Source organism: Cibotium barometz, chromosome 42, assembly GCF_041138505.1.
Source record: "Cibotium barometz isolate CiBa-2024 chromosome 42, ASM4113850v1, whole genome shotgun sequence".
Lineage (NCBI taxonomy): Eukaryota > Viridiplantae > Streptophyta > Polypodiopsida > Cyatheales > Cibotiaceae > Cibotium > Cibotium barometz.
Genome location: NC_141087.1, coordinates 42,953,003 through 42,966,727, shown reverse-complemented (window position 1 = coordinate 42,966,727; position 13,725 = coordinate 42,953,003). Strand labels below are relative to the sequence as shown.

The 13,725-nt window shown below is 37.5% G+C and overlaps 1 pseudogene; it reads right to left on the bottom strand.

The window, feature by feature from the left end:
* Positions 1 to 659: 659 nt before the first annotated feature.
* LOC147614499 (uncharacterized) lies at positions 660 to 1,384 on the bottom strand (annotated as a pseudogene).
* Positions 1,385 to 13,725: the final 12,341 nt, after the last annotated feature.

Below are 13,725 nucleotides of genomic sequence, written 5' to 3'. Positions count from 1 at the left end.
ACATCATACTCAAGGGTGCACTTTGGGCTTAGTGCACCTCAAAATGTAGTAGTCAACCTCCCCTCATGTCCCTCCTGGTGCAAAAACATCACCCACTATCAAAATATATGTCAAAGAATCATGATATGTCCCCTCAAGTAGTCTGAGAATATCAAAAGTGGTGGGGGGTAACGTTCCTCGCTCTGGCTTCAACACCTCCTGCAACCAAGGATCAACCCACTCTCTCATCTCGCACATTGAGTAGTCACCATTGATTTATGGCTTGTAAAAGCATGAGCGGCACCATATGAAGATGTGCTCCTAATGGACTATAGCCTAAGTGTGCCATCCACTATCGCACAATCTAGAAAAGCACCATCAAGGACACTACTGTCAACACACCAAAAGAACCTCTTGACAATCTTGGCATCTCATTGAGGGAAGGAAGAGGCAACACGAGTGGCCAAATGCGCATTGCACCAATCCACTACATGTTGTGTGTCTCAAAAGCTCTCATTGTCATAGTGGAGATGGTGACGTCTGAGGGCGCGTTTGACACACACACCCACACCATCATGCTCCCCCTTTCCATGCCCCTTCTTAAATAATCTCCAAATCACTTGGTAGCCTTTCATGTGATGCCAAGAATATAGCCAATAAAAGTAACGAGCACTCTTGAACTATGCCCCACATCCATCAAACCATATCCATCGCCCTATCCATGTGACTCCATGCTCTCTCAAAAATTCATCATGACGATGGAAGTAATGCTGCACAAAGTGGCCGCTGTGAGAGCGATCATCACTAATGTAAAAGTATCTTATGATGACTTGCTCCTCTGGGGTGCTCGCTATGCCATCTACTGCCGCCTCTGCATGCTGATAACTATTGTGCACCATGATGTCCACCTAGTCAAGCACATAAGAACGGGAATTATTAGATTTATAAACAACATCAATACAAAATATCTTGAAAACCTTAAATTGAAAATGAGGCAATGTCTCATGCAATACTTGCTCAGAAAAGTAGTACTCTGCTTGGATCTCCTGCTGTGGTGCGAATGTGTAATTCTCTACAAAGTCAACTACAGAGACAACTACACCAATAGGAAACTATTGCAAGTTGTCATATGAAACTGACGGTCCTGCCACTTGGCACCATGAACATAATGTATGTAGGCATAGACATTATCTGTAAATGTGCTCATGAACTCGCCACATGTTGAATGGTGCTCCACTAGCTGTAATCTCCTTGATTGCCCGTGTGTCACATACTTATATTGTTGCTAACCTGAGCCACCAAGGAATCCTCCTCGCACAAGTGAAGCATGGCCAAGTTGCCACACGAGATATAAGTCCCCATGACACAAGCCATCCGATGGTAGGTGGCGTCCACTCGCCTGCATAATAGCGAGTAAATAAAATCCCTCGGGCTATAAGGCACCACCCCCCGCCAGAAAAGCCAAGAAATACATCATACAAAAGCTGAAATCCAACGTGGTACCTACAAAAACATGTGTCATGCTACCTTGAGTAGCGCACAAACCAAGGCTTGCAAGCCTGAAATGAATGCTGATGGTGATCTCAGGGTGTGCAGACCTGAACTCAAATTACAACTCTGTCTATGTTATCTCAAGAAAGCAAGCATATATCACCAAAGCACATGGCTATTTTAGGAAACATCACTGATATAGTCGACAATATAATTGGGAGAAACATCTCATAGTAAGTGCATGAAAGCCCTTACTTGTATTTTGAAAATATTAAGTATTTGTAGTTCCAACATGGTTATAATATTAAATTGGCTCCCGGGCATTACAATAGGGTGGAAGAGTTTGTTGGGGTCTTGAAGGAGTCCGGAAATATAGGAAGCCAGCCCTCATTTTTAGGAGGATATTCAATGGTGTGGGAAAATTTTCCCATAGGGTTGCCTATAGAAAAGGACACTCTACTAGTCCCTCACTGGAACATTTGGAATAAAGAGCTTGTTGAGGCTGCATGTGTTCTTGCCAATGAGTTCTTAAGAGAGGATGGAACCTTTGTAAGCACTTTCATTGGTGATCATTTTGGTGATGGAGTGGAGACAGCCAAAGCATACGATCTTGATCTACAACACACTTTATATCTTGAGTTGCAAGAGAGCTACCGTTGCTATGATGAGATAGATTTTGAAGAGGTATGAAATCACCACTTTCTTTTCTTCTAATATTGCAAAATTAAAAGAAAATTCTAAATTATTATTCAAACAAACTAGGTGTATGCCATGAGTGTGCAGGTAATAATGTTGATTGTTGGGGTGTTTGTTTGACACCCACCAAGCTCCAACATATATGAGAGTGAATGATAAGGATGCGCCTATTACAACCTCTGGGTTTACACACTACACTGACCTTCTGAGTGAGTCACTTTGCCTAAAAGGAAGGTGCGCCACTCATATTAGTGGGACAAATAATCAACCACTAGGGGGTGCAGCTGAGCGACCCGTTTGAGACTGCAAGGTATAGAATAAACACTACGCACTTTTATTGGTAATGATTCGATAAAATGTAAGACATTGATCTTACGTTTTTCTTCATTTTGGCAGGTAGCTCCTTTTGGCACTTTCATAATGAAGGGGGAACTAGTACTGGATTGCTTTGCAAGGACTGTTGTCATGGCTAAGGCATGCAAGGAGATTTGTTGATATTGTATAAGCATAGAAAATGATTGGGTGTGCTATAATCAGGAGTTGGCTCATTTGTAAGATGTGCCCATAGACCTGGGTTCCACATGGTTTTAAAGTAAAGAATCCAAGAAAATTATTCAAGAAAGCATGCAACCTTAAATTTCGTTGGAGGAACCTTGGTGTGGATAACCCCAATGGTTGCCAAGGCATGCTTCATATGTACCATGTGTGCTACTTCTACATCTCGACAACTTTCTTACAATCCACCACCACCTGGAGCTACGAATATAGCTTGACAAATTTCTTACTATCCACCACCACCAGGAGTAGAAATGAAACTAGCAATGATGCCATACCCTTATGGTATACCATAGCCTAACATGACCAACCCTTATCAGTATCCGAATTGGGGGTGACCTCCATGACCCAACATAAACCAGCAATATCATGCAACTTCAAGTAGTTCGGTGACTTGCATGGAATATGAGTCATAGAGATGACCATGTCATTGGTTGCCAAAAACATTTATTGTTGTTTTCCACAGATTTTATATTCACTGTCTCATGTATGGAAGTGACTTTTATCAATATCTTGCAAAAGTGTAAAATGTGTTGGTGTGTACATGTGTCAATATCCTCTAAGAGAGAGAGAGAGAGAGAGAGAGAGAGAGAGAGAGAGAGAGAGAGAGAGAATGTGCTGTTTTATATTTGAAATATCTTGCAAATGTGTGAAATGTGTTCGTGTGTAAATGTGTTAATATCGAGAGAGAGAGAGAGAGAGAGAGAGAGAGAGAGAGAGAGAGAGAGAGAGAGTGAAAGAGAGAGAGAAATGTCCTATGTGTTACGATTTCAACCAAGCACACTTATTGGTGTTTTCCATGGAATTTGTATACAATGTCTCTTGTATGGAAGTGACTTTTATCGATATCTTGCAAAGAGAATCTATATGTGAATTATGTGTGTGTGTGTGTGTGTGTGTGTGTGAGAGAGAGAGAGAGAGAGAGAGAGAGAGAGAGAGAGAGAGTGAAAGAGAGTAGGGAATAAGAGGTACCTATGTGTTACAATTTCAACCGCTTGCCAGTTTTGCGAGATTGCTCGCTCATAATTTCTTGCTAAAAAATGCACCCGTGTGATAGTGCTATGTTTAGTTCTCCATTTTAAAGATATTTCAATGCTCTGAAGAGTTTGGGATCTCCATAAAAGCATGTAGTCATCGTGGTCTTTGTTTCAAAAGCCATGAACTCCAACAATTTAGGGATGTTCAAGGGAGTACCCATCACCTCTCTACCATATAAAGGTGCTGGTGATATTGGAATTTCCACCTCTTGAATCGATTCAGGGTTCTCATACTCAAACATTCTCATAAAAAGTTTAGAATTTATGCTTGGGACAGGTGAGTTCTCACTGACCTCACAGATGACACTAGGTATATCCAATGTTTTGTGGGTTACGATCAGCTTTAGGTTGTGAAAGATCCCTGCCCCCTCCGTGCAACGAATTCAAGGGTGCTAGCAGTGGAAGTAGCACTTCTTGCGTATGGAAGAGCCTCTCACTTGAGGACCTCGCCCATGGATATCCGGACAAGAGACTAATCCCTCGGTTCTTCCAAAACCGAATCCAAAAAAACTTTCCTTGCCCAGCAGACATAGGCGATTCCTCTAGGATAATTTTATTCTAACGTAGTCAAGGTCATCACTAACCAAACTGATCCAATTGAACCCGTAAGTCTCATGCTCAGATCAAGGAAAAGACTTGCACTTGGATCATAGAGTCCAACACTTTTTTCCTCATCAAGGGCACTGTCGTTGATTTTTTTCTATAGAACAAGGGTTATTCGGGATTTACTTCAACTATCGTAACTTAACAGAATTGAGTCTCATTTTAGGGATCCATCAGCCCAGCCTAACCCCATCCTATCCCATGGGTTAGCCAACCACCCAACCACTATAGTGATAGGATCCATTTAGAAATTTGGTTATGTTTTGCCCCGAGTGCTAGGGAAAAGAATTCTTAGGCCCCCTAGCCGGTGCTTCAAGCAAACTTCAAGATAGTAACACCACTTACACACCCAATATGAAATTGCCTATTTCACAGATTTAGCTGTCTTTAAAACAATCTTTTAATGAAACCATAGTATCACTGATCATAATCCTCCAAAATATCCAACTTGAATTCTAGTTTCCAATCATTTCTTCATCGGTGTACGTATGGCATCATTGGCAACCAGAAAGCTCACCACCTATTCACTTAGGGGCCTTTTCAATAGTTTCCTAGCTCATAGTATCCGAAAACATATTCTCTTAAGAAAATCTAGATGGACTCTCCGTTGAAGATTAGCAAGATTAGCCAACAGATCCATATAAAAGAGCCATGGACTCATTCGTTGAGGACCAGCAAGGCCAATCAACCAGATCTATGCCCGAGTTCAGAAAACAACTCTAACTCCTTGTTCCATTTTCTTCCTCGATGCACACATGGGTATCTTTGGCGACTCAGAGCCCGAGCACCGTATGGTCAGCACCCTCTAGGCTCCTTCGCAGGTCACCTAGCACTTCACTCATAGGCTACTTCCTTGGTTCCTCATCCACCGTGCCGGAAGCTTACCATTTAAATTGAACCGAGGCTGGTCAAGACCTCGACCAACCTTGCTATGCATGAGACATTCTCGATTGACTCTCTGTCAGCTGTTGTGCAACTTTATCACTTAGGTCTCCATGACCTCATTCACAAGATGGTTAAAATGCTTTCGCATCATTCTTGACATAAAATAGTCATTTAAAAACAGGTTTCATAAATACAATTTCTAACAAACTCTCATCTTTCCACATTGTTCCACATCATTTCTCATTATTCCACATTCTTCTACATCAATTCACATTGCGTATTCCACATCCAGTCATATGTATTCCCATCGTCTTCATCCATTCTCATCCAATCACATCATATTACATCTCATCACAGATATCCTCATCACATCATATTACATCATATGTATTCCCATCGTCTTCATCCATTCTCATCCAATCACATCGTATTACATCTCATCACATATATCCTCATCAAATCTCATCCATTCACATCTACCCATATCCACATCACATCACATCACATCTCATCCATTCACATCTACCTAGATCCACATCACATCACATTCATCCATTACATCACATTCATTTATATTCATTCAGAACCACATCTCATCACATCACATCACATTCATTTATATTCATTCAGATCCACATCTCATCACATCACATCACATCCATCCACATCACATCTCATCCATTCACGTCTCATCACATCATATTCACATCCATTTACATCTCATCATATCATATTCACGTCACATCACATCTATTCAAATATCATCACATCACATTCACATCCATTCACATCTCATCGTATCCATTCAGATATCATCACATCACATTCACATCCATTCACGTCATCGCATCCATTCACATCTCATCACATCCACTTACATCCATAACATTCATTGCATCCACATCACATCACATACATTCCATCCATATCTATCCTTATCACATCACATTCATTCCATTCATATCACATCACATTCATTCCATCCACATTACATCACATCCATATCTATCCACATCACATCTCATTCATTCCATCCACATTCCATCACATGTACATCTATCCATATCCCATCACATCCATTCACATCTCGCCACGCCTTTGATGTCAAAGTCCCGCCAAAATCGGCACCATCACCTTTCAAAAGGTTTTTATTCCCAGAAGGTGATTCCAACCTTCCTCGGCCTAAGAGATATCAGGGTCAAACCCAGGATATGGGAAGTTCCAAAATGGAAGAAATGTCCTTTTCCCGAAACTCAATCCCCTGGAATTCAACTTCAGAAGTTCCACCCTTGAACAAGAGAGTGAAATGCTATAACTGTCAAGGATTTGGACATCGCAGTATGGATTGCCCAACTCGTTTTGGATCAAGGTTTTTAGGGCAAGAAAATCAGGGATCAAGATTCCAGACTCCAGCCCCTTCCTTCCAGAGTAATTAGGGTTCTATCAAAATCAGGGAAATCCCAGAGGTAGACCCTCTATCCAATCTGCAGTTTCAATCCAAAGTAATGCAAGATCTCCACCTCAGAATAGGGAAAGTCAAAGAGAGTTGTTCCCAAATCGGCCATCCACTTCCAAGGCAGCAACGCTAGAAGTGATTGAAGAAGAAGAAGAAGATTAAAAAAATCATACTCCACCTGCGAGATGAGGACATCTCGCATTTTTTAAGTGGGGTAGAATGTAAGATTCCTCCCCCAGCTTCTCAGGATGTCCAGTATCTTCCCCTGTAGTCAAATCCCTCTTTAGAAATATAAAAGATCTTGTTTCTATCTGTTTTGGCCTAGAGAGAGAAAATATTCTAGAGAGAGAATATTCAAATTTTGAATATTTTTGGATAGAAAAATATCTCTTCTTATTAAAATAAGTTCCCCCGAAACAGAAGTTCAGAAAGATTTTCAGAAGGTGCATTAGAAATTAAGTACAAGAGGCATTATCTTGGGGGTGAAGATTTTTTTGAAATTTTAAATTAAGGTTCCTATGGAACAATAAGATTCATCCAAATGTAGGGAGGAGATAAATGAAGAAATAAAATAAAAATCTCCCAAAAATGAGTAAACACTCACATAAGATGAAGAGTTGACTAAGGACAAGGCTAATAGTTAAAAAGGGGAGATATTTAGAAGTAATGATGCATTTTTGACACCTCTGCATGGGGATTTCCCCCTCATGAATGAGGCACCTACTTCACATGTGCAATTGAGTTTTAAATCTTCAAAAATTGAGATATTTCATCTCTCCTCTCTCCTACTTCAAGTCTAGTTCCAAAAAGTTAGCTCAACTGACCTAAAAATGGTCAAAAATTGACCAAACTGAATTGGAAAATTCTAGAATCAGTTTGTTTGGTTAGGAGCTCACTTTTTCCTATAAATAAAAGCATTCCCCTTTGTTGAAACTCAATAGTGTTTTATGCACTGTTACTCTACTTCTCCCAAGCCAAGAACTGTGAATTTATTAATAATTTACTAGTTTTTGACATTTTCCTCTTCCAAAGATTGTGGACACTCTTGTTACAAACAAGAGTTGAACCCTCAAACCATCAAGCCAAAGGAAAGCTCCAAGAAATTATGTAAGTAGAGATTCTTGTAATTTTCTTTATTGATTTTATGTTTTTCTGATTGTTTTAAGTGATAAATGGATGCTATGCCTTGATCGAAAGGCTTTTCCCCTCTCTCTTCTTAGAATCAACCCTTCTTTATCCTAGTTAAGTGATAATTGTTGGAATTAAACTTTTTATAATGTTTTCTTTTTTTATAAGTGAATTTTGATTAGTATAGATTACTTTAAATCAATTAGAGTTAATTTTTAAGACAAAATTAAGTAGAAAAATTTGAAAAATGGTCAGCCATACAAAGGAGGTTATGGCAAAATTTTTAAAAATAAGGATTATCTTTTATTATGCTAAAAGAGTAATTCCTATCAATTCTATACTCTAAAAGTGCCATTTTCATGCATAGAGGATGCATATTGATTATTATTATTTTTATGCATAAAGGAATAATTTTCTTTTGAAAGTGTTACTTTCATCAAAATAGATTTTTATGCATAAAGGAATAATTTTCTTTTATTATGAAAGTGTTACTTTCATCAAAATAGATTTTTATGCATAAAGGAATAATTTTTTTTTATTATGAAAGTGTTACTTTCATCAAAATAGATTTTTATGCATAAAGGAATAATTTTCTTTCTTATGAAAGTGTTACTTTTATCAAAATAGAGTTTTATGCATAAAGGAATAATTTTATTTATTATGAAAGTGTTACTTTCATCAAAATAGATTTTTATGCATAAAGGAATAATTTTCTTTTATTATGAAAGTGTTACTTTCATCAAAATAGATTTTTATGCATAAAGGAATAATTTTCTTTTATTATGAAAGTGTTACTTTCATCAAAATAGATTTTTATGCATAAATGAATAATTTTCTTTTATTATGAAAGTGTTACTTTCATCAAAATAGATTTTTATGCATAAAGGAATAATTTTCTTTTATTATGAAAGTGTTACTTTTATCATATTTGATTTTCATGCATAGAAGTGTGCATAAAAGATTATTTTTATAAAAGTGTTACTTTTATCATATTTAATTTTCATACATAGAAGTATGCATAAAAGATTTTTTTTAATTATAAAAGTGTTACTTTTATCATATTTGATTTTCATGCATAGAAGTATGCATAAAAGATTATTTTTATTAAAGTGTTACTTTTATCATATTTGATTTTCATGCATAGAAGTATGCATGAAAATCATATTAAAGTGTTAAAGTGTTACTTTTATCATATTTGATTTTCATGCATAGAAGTATGCATAAAAGATTATTTTTTATTATAAAAGTGTTACTTTTATCATATTTGATTTTCATGCATAGAAGTATGCATAAAAGATTATTTTTATTATAAAAGTGTTACTTTTACCATATTTGATTTTTATGCATAAATGGGTGCAAAAAAAGATATTTTTTTAATACTAAAAGTGTGATTTTCATCATAAATGATTTTATGCATAAGAGAAATTCTTTTATTCTAAAAGTGAAATTCCTACTAAATTGGATTTATGAATGGAAAGATACATAAAGATTTTAACCCAAAAGTGTTATTCGCATCAATTTTAATTTTATGCATAGAAAGATGCATAAAGAAATCTATTTTTAGTTCAAAAGAAATTTTTTCGTCAATTTTGATTTTATGCATAGGAAGATGCATAAAAGATAAATTTTTAATGTAAAAGTGTCATTCTCATTTAAAATGAATTTATGCATAGTAAGATGCATAAAAGATTGATTTTTATTTCGAAGTGTTATTCTCCTTAAAATGGAATTTATGCATAAATAGAAGCATAAAGAAATCTTATATCAAAAATAAGAATTCTCTTGTATTCTATAAATAGATATGAGGATGTGAAACGAATCAGATAGATGAAAATGAACGAGGAATAGATGGAGATATATGTGAAAGAATGGATGTAGTTATATGTATGTGAAAGAAATGATGTAGATGATGTATGTGAAAGGAAAGATGTATGTGAAAATGGACGTATGAATGAGAACGTGGATGTGAATGTATGAATGTGAATGTGGGTGTGTAAATGTGGATATGGATATGGATGTAAGAATGTGGATGGCTGTGAATGTGAATCTGGATGTGTGAATGTGGATATGGATGTGGATATGGATGTATGGATGTGGATGTATGAATGAGAACGCGGATGTGAATGTATGATATGGATTTATGGATGTGAATGTGAATGTGGATGTATAAATATAGATGTGGATGTGAATGTGAATGTGGATGTGAATGTGTGTGAATGTGGATGTATAAATATAGATGTGGATGTGGATGTATAAATATGTATGGATGTGAATGTGAATGTGGATGTATAAATATAGATGTGGATGTGGATGTATGTGAATGTGAATGTGGATGTACGAATGTTTGGAATAATGAATGCAAAAATGTATGTGAATGGATATGAAGTCGATATATGAGCGAATGGATGAGATGAGATGTCATGTGAATCAGAAAATGTGAATGAATAATATAAGATGTGAACGAATGAGATGTAATGAGAAATGGATGTGATGAGAAATGGATGTGATGAGACGTAATGTAAATTAAGAAAGATAGGAATGGATGTTATGTGAAGTGAATGAATCTGATGTGATGAGATGGAAAATGATGTGATTGGATGAGAATGAGTACACATATGAATGGAATGTGGAATAAGTAATGTGGACTGATGAGGGACAATCTGGAAAGATGTGAGTTCATTATAGAAACTGTATTTGTGAACTGTTTGTAAATGATTGTTTTATGTCAAGAATGTTGGGGAAGCATTTTGACCATCTTGTGAGATTAAGGTCGTGGAGACCTAATTGATAAAGCTGTAATTGCTGACGCAGAGTCAATGGAGGACGTCTCGCGTAGCAAGGTCGACTGAGGTCTTGACTAGCCTCGGTTCGATTTAAATGGTGAGCTTCTGGTACGGTGGATGAGGGACCAAGGAAGCGGCCTATGAGTGAAGCGCTAGGTGACCTACGAAGGATCCTAGAGGGTGCTGACCATACGGTGCTCGGGCTCTGGGTCGCCGCCAAAGATACCAACACGTGCGTCGAGGAAGATATTGGAACAAGAAGTAAGAGTTGTTTTCTGAAACCGGACATGGATCTGGTTGATTGACCTTGCTAGTCCTCAACGGATGAGTCCATGACTCTTTTATATGGATCTGTTGGTTGATCTTGCTGATCTTTAACAAAGATTCCATCCTGATTTTTATAAGTGATTATATTGCCGTATACTATGAGCTAGAAACTATTGAAAAGACCCCTAAGTGAACAGGTGGTGAGCGTTCTGGTAGCCAATGATGCCAGAAGTACACCGATGAAATAAGGATTCAACCTGAGATTTTGAGGATTGTGATAAGTGACACAATGGTTTCATTAAAGGATTGTTTTAAAGATAGCTGATGCTGAGAAAAAGGATTGTTTTAAAGATAGCTGATGCTGAGAAAAAGGATTGTTTTAATGACACAATGGTTTCATTAAAGGATTGTTTTAAAGATAGCTGATGCTGAGAAAAAGGTAATTTCACCGAGATTCAATTTCTGTTTAGTTCGATAGATGAAGTGAATCCCGGACAAAAATTGTTCAATGAAAAAAGGATCAACGGCTGTGCCTCTCGATGAGGAAAAAAGCGTTGGTCTCTATGATCGAGGTGCAATCTGTCCCTTAATCTAACTATGGAACTTATGAGTTCAGTCAGATCAGTTCAGTTAAGTAAGGCTTTTGACTACGTTAGGGAAAAGTTATCCTGGTGGAATCGCCCATGCTTTCTGGGCAAGAGAAGTTTTTTTCGAGTTCGGTTTGGAAGAATCGAGGAATTAGTCACTGTCCGGATATCCATGGGCGAGGCCCCGAGTATGGGACCCTGGCCCGCGCAAGATGTGCTACTTCCGCTGCTAGCACCCCGAATCCGTTGCGCGGTGGGAACAGGGATCTTACAGTTGGTATCAGAGAAAATTGGTTAATGAGGATCAACCGAGAAGCCAAATATGTGAAAAATTTATCAAGAAGCACAAAAAGGTTGTAATTGTGTGATAAAATTCATACAATTTGATATTCAAACGGAAATTCGTAATTTGGTAATTGGGTCTTCAGATGGAAGTACCGTAATTGTATGGAATCCCTGACTTGCTTGAGGCCTAGACATGATAGTATTTACCTTATAATTCTAAGGACCGTGACTACCCGTATATACCAAGGGTATAACTGCAGCTCTTTACTGGCAATATATACGAGTAAATCTAAGACTTGAAATTATAAGCATTAATGCTATCCAGATGATCAATTCGAATGTGGTTGATAATGACCATAACATTAACAAAAAGTACAATTTTCATAATAGCGTTCCCTACTAAAGTAGGATCCGTTGGGCTCACAAAGGTGTAACCATTTCGCGCATCATAGGCATTCTTGCTTCGAATGTCCCAACTTGTGCCATAGGACTTCGGATCCTTTCATGTTCAATGATCCTATATATACAATCCTAGATACCCTGTAATTTTTCCTCCTTTATTGTGGCCCAGGTATTGATTGGACAATCCCTTCCCAACTAACACTATAATCTTGGCCGGTGGAAAAATCCATAAGAGTCTCTATTGATGCGTTATACTCCCAATCATTTCCTCGAGGTAGATGCAATGTTATTGCACTATTTAGGCTGTTAATCATCGTTGTGCCAAAGTCTCTTCTTCCTTTGCTCTAGCAGCCTAGATTAGCTCCTTTACTACCTGAACTTCTTCTAATGTTCTGCCATCAAGCATAAGCACTTGTGCAAGGGGAAGAGCAACAGGAGCTATATAGATAGGGATATCAAGGTGAATTCTCCCTACTTGTAATGATGAGAGTACCCTAGGTGTCTCTCTGGAGTTTACCTCAAATATTTCAACATGTGGTCTATATGTAGTAAGATTTTGTTCAAAAGTAGCGGTTGGGGCCGAACCTCTAAGGTAGCTAACTACTATGCGATCAAAAAGACTGGTAGCTGGCTTGATTAGTGAGGCCTAGTTAGGGTTCTCACTTCTTGGGACTTGGGATCTTTCCATTGACTCAAAATCTGATGATGTATCATTAGCCCCTACTAATACAGGTTCTTGTATAATGCTAAACTAGGTTCGGATCGAAGGTCCTGAGCCTAGTGTAGGTTGGTATATGCACGTAGCTTGATAGACGCACTATCATCTAAATTGTCCTCTAATACACACCTAGATCATAGGTGCATGTAAATATGACATGTTGGAAGGTCCTATAGATGCCCCAAACAAGTTTGGATTTTTTTTAAAAAAATCATTTTTTAAATCTATTTTTTAAAGAAAAAAATTGAATTGTCTTAAATTTTTTCGAAACATGTTTTTGGTGTTTCTTAACTCATCTAGCACCAAAAATAGTGTACTTTTTCCGGTTTAGTCAAGCACGGCAATACGCTGTCGTGACGTGTGCGGTATAGCCAGGAAAGTACGAGACTTCTAGCTGTGAGAGTAGGTGTCAAATCTAACAAGGAAACTCACACACAAATTTCCCCAAGAAGCATAGGACAAGTCCATTTTTAGTGACATATACATGTGTCAATTCATCTCAATACATCCTTGAATTCGTGTACTAAGTGCTTGTCCCTTTCCAAGCTTAGATTCACTGGCTCCTTTTTCCAAATCCTTCAAGCCAATCACATGTAGGCATAGCTTAACCTTCAAATAATTCCAACATACATGTGCCCTTTTACATTCCACACATCCAGTGTCATTAATTCCATCATTTCAAGATGCTCTTTATCACCTGAAAACCTGCCTTTAAATTCTAACATCTCACAAACAAAAGATAACATAGCATATGTACCACATAATCATGTGATTTTTGAAAGTTCCATATCTTGCATTCCAAAACCCAGCTGAGTAGAATTTGAAATCCAAACTCCAAGATTCTCCAAAGTAA